This window comes from Phyllobates terribilis, unplaced genomic scaffold, assembly GCF_046119375.1.
Source record: "Phyllobates terribilis strain yellow unplaced genomic scaffold, ASM4611937v1 Scaffold_3__8_contigs__length_932513732, whole genome shotgun sequence".
Classification (NCBI taxonomy): domain Eukaryota; kingdom Metazoa; phylum Chordata; class Amphibia; order Anura; family Dendrobatidae; genus Phyllobates; species Phyllobates terribilis.
In genome coordinates, this window is record NW_027362763.1 from 148,304,013 (window position 1) to 148,308,067 (window position 4,055).

Below are 4,055 nucleotides of genomic sequence, written 5' to 3' on the forward strand. Positions count from 1 at the left end.
ATACTATATGAAGTGTAATGGGGGCAAATTTTACTATATGAAGTGCAATGGGGGCATATTATACTATATGAAGGGCAGTGGGGATACATTTTTCTACATGGAGGGTTATGTGAGGCCCATTATACTACATTGAAGGCGATGTGGGAGCCATTATACTATGTCAGGGGCATTATAATACTTGGAGGATTATGTGGGGACCATCATACTATTTGGAGGGCTTTGTGTGGGGCCATTTTAATATTTGGAGGGCTGTGTGGGAGCCTTTATACTTTATGGAGGGATAGTGGGGTCCATTATACTGTATTCAGGAATATGTACGGGTCCATTTTACTGTTTGCAGGGTATGTGGGGGCCATTATACTGTATGCAAGAAATTATACAGTGTGAAGGTTTGTGTGGGGTCTATCCTACTGTGTGGATGGCTGAGTGGGGGGGCCATTATGCTGACTGGAGTCCATTATGCGGGGGGCAGGATTGTGTTGGGGCCATTATACTGTATAGAGGGCTGTATTAAAGTCATGATACTGCTTTGGGGTCACCATACTTTGCCGTGGGGGGGTATAGTAGGGTCATTCTACTGTGTGTGTGGAGGATACTGTGGAGAAATTCATTGTGGGAGTGTCATACTGTGTTTGGGGGTCACTTTTGTTGGCATCCTACTTTATGGGGGGCAATGAGAGGGAGAATCTAGGGGCTTCAATAGTAGGAAAATTAGTTTGTAAGGGCTACAAAGTTGTGACATATGCTCTTCCATGACCCTGCAGGACATTCATTTTTTTAGAGGGGGGCCCAATTTGAACTTCTGCTATGGGGCCCCATGATTTCTATGTACGTGCCTGGCTGCAAGCCTACAGCATTCCTTGACTTTCCAGTGTAAATGGTGGAGAAAGGCACCAAAGGAGTTAGCGATCGCACCCCCTGCTACCACCATTGTTAAGCAACTGTAGACAAATAGATAAATAAGAGATAAAAAATATAAAGATGAATAAGTAAATTAAAGATAGTTGAATAAATAATAGAAATTACATTCAATATTTCTTGACGCACACATGCTATATCTTGGTGCCGGTGTGTGCTACTGCAATGTTTGGTATGTATATGTTATATCCACCAAAGATTGCACCTGATCATATTTGCTTCATTATCTTAGGAGGTGCTGGTTAGTTTTATTTTTTTTCAGCGTACATTTGGAGGTAGTGAGTCGTGACAGATTCCATACTTGGCAGAACACTCCTCCTATCAGTCTAAGAATATGTTCACATTGAGTTTTTGAAGCAGTAAATTTCCATTAATATAGGAGTTTAAAACCCATGAGTTTTAATTGTAAAGTTGGAGAGTTTCGTCTCTAAAAAAAACTCAGTGGGAAGTCACCCAAAGGCTGTTTTTATTTTGTGTGAAGTCCTATGATTGTCGCAAAGAACCTGAAGTACCTTTCAAACATGCTTCTGTTGTTCCTCATGAGAACCTGAGTAGATCCAAACACATTCACACGGGTAATGTACAAACCAGGAAGACAAATACCTGAAACTGAAAGGTCCCTGTTCAGACTAGTAATAAACCCTTCTCTGACCCTGGTCTGTTCCTGCCTGACCACAGAGATTGGCACCCTAAGGTAACACAATGGCGCCCCCACTCAACGGCAGCTTACCCGGAATGCCCTTAGGAGCTCCTAGGATCGCTAGAGTAGCAGTTCTCTAAGGAAAAAAGGAATCAACACAAACTACTGCACAATGAATGAATCCAGACAGAGTAAATGAAAAACACCTGTTACCCAAAACCCACAGAAACAAAGATAACAGAACTAAAACACCCAATAAAAAGGTGTATTGGTTGTGGCTCAGTGGGAAGAGACACTGACTACAAAACATAGAACCAAGCGTTCAAATCTAGAATCACGACAAGTACTCGTTCATACATTTAGTATTTGGTCTGTACTATGCATCAGTATTTGTAAGCCAAAATCAGAAATGGAACAATCAGAGTAAAAGTATAATAGAAACACATCACCACTTCTGTATTTATCACCCACTCCTGGCTTTGGCTTAAAAATACTGAACGTGTGAATGTGGCCTTAGGGTCTCATTATAGAAAGATACAGATTTTATGGGCTGGTGGGCACACAAGAATTGACCAATCTTGAAGCACACATTGTGTCACTGTACTCTTTGGTACATAATGTATATCTAAGAGTCACCATAGCTTTCACCTATTCACATTTGCATTATTTTGTTAGGAGGTGCTGGAGAGATTTTTTTTGATAGCTAGATAGATTAAAAAAAAAAGAAAAAAATTGAAACAAAATTGGTTTTTGGGTGCCAAGCTCCCCAGGTTATCACCAAACCTCAATGTAAAGTGAAAAAATGGAGGCAGTGCATCAATTAGAGTTATGAAAAAATAGGTGGTTTAATAGCCCATAGTGATGACGACATTTCAGTTCAAAAAATGTGAACTTGTGACTTGAGAAAGGTTCACATTATGGGCTATTAAACCACCTATTTTTTCATAACTCTAATTGATGTGCTGCCTCCATTTTTTTTAACTTTAGATAGATAGATACAGTAGATAAATAGATAGATAGATCATATGAAGAAAAGAGTTATACCTCACTGAATCTATGGACTCATTTATTCGCTGTATATTTTTGACTAAATGTGTGGGATATCATATCATAAGGGGTATAAAAAATAATGGACAAATCGGTCTGTAGACAAGAGAACATATAGAAGGGAAAAATGGCCAAGCATGAAAGGATATAGGTCCCTTATCAAATAAAATAAAATACCATTAAGGCATATGCAGATAGAATAATGCTATAGACTCCCTGTTTGTATGGCGACCATCACGATGCCTTCACCTGGGAGTGATGTAAAGATAGAAGATAGATAGATAGATAGAAAGATAGATAGATAGATAGATAGATAGATAGATAGATAGATAGATAGATAGATACTGTAGATAGGTGGAAATTTGGATAAAAATACACAGTTCTAAACATTACTTATGGATGCAAAAAATGTAAAAATTAAAAGATTAGCTTTAGCGTCACACTTGGTCTCATCTATAGGAGCCCATAATTTAAAAGTTGACAGAAGGACAGATAATCAGATCATTTGTGTTTTATCAGTCTTTGTCATATTTTTTGCAACCATAACATTTTTTTGACACTTGATGAGCAATGAAAGCAAAATCCCACACTGCAGGGAGAAGAATATATTTTTACAGCAGCAGTCAGCGAGAAAGTATTTCAGTGTTTTTGGATTATAATAAAATCAAGATTAAGTTTTTATTTCAATTATCAAATTGTTACATGCACTCAAAAGAACGGATAATAAAATAAATACAAATAAGTAACTTGTAAATAGTCTTAATTAGTGATGAGGAAGCACTAAAATGCTCTGGTGCTCGTTGCTCAGGTCGAGCAAATTGGAATACTCGGGTGCTCGACCCGAGCAACAAGCCCAATGTAAGTCTATGGGAAACTCGAGCATTTTTCAGGCGGCTCCCCCCGGCGGTCTGCAGAGGGCCTACAAATTGCCAAAATCGATGGGAACAGTGCTCAAAATTTGGTGGCACTCCAATGCCCCTTGGAAGACACGTGAAGGTCAGAGGGCCTCCTGAAAACAATGTTCCCATTATTAGGAAGTGGGTCTATCATTATGTTTGCCTATGCAGTGAATACAAGGGTTGCAAAAAATTTAGAGGCACTCCAATGCCCTTGGAGGAAACGTGGAGGTCAGAGGGCCTCCTGAAAACAATGTTCCCATTATTAGGAAGTGGGTCTCCCATTGAGTTTGCCTATGCAGTGAATGCAAGGGTTGGCAAAAATTGTGAGGCACTCCAATGCCCCTTGGAAGAGACGTGGAGGTCAGAGGGCCTCCTGAAAACAATGTTCCCATTATTAGGAAGTGGGTCTCCCATTGTGTTTGTTTATGCAGTGAATGCTGGGGTTGCCAAAAAATTTGAGGCACTCCAATGCCCCTTGGAAGAGACGTGGAGGTCAGAGGGCCTCCTGAAAACAATGTTCCCATTATTAGGAAGTGGGTCTCCCATTGTGT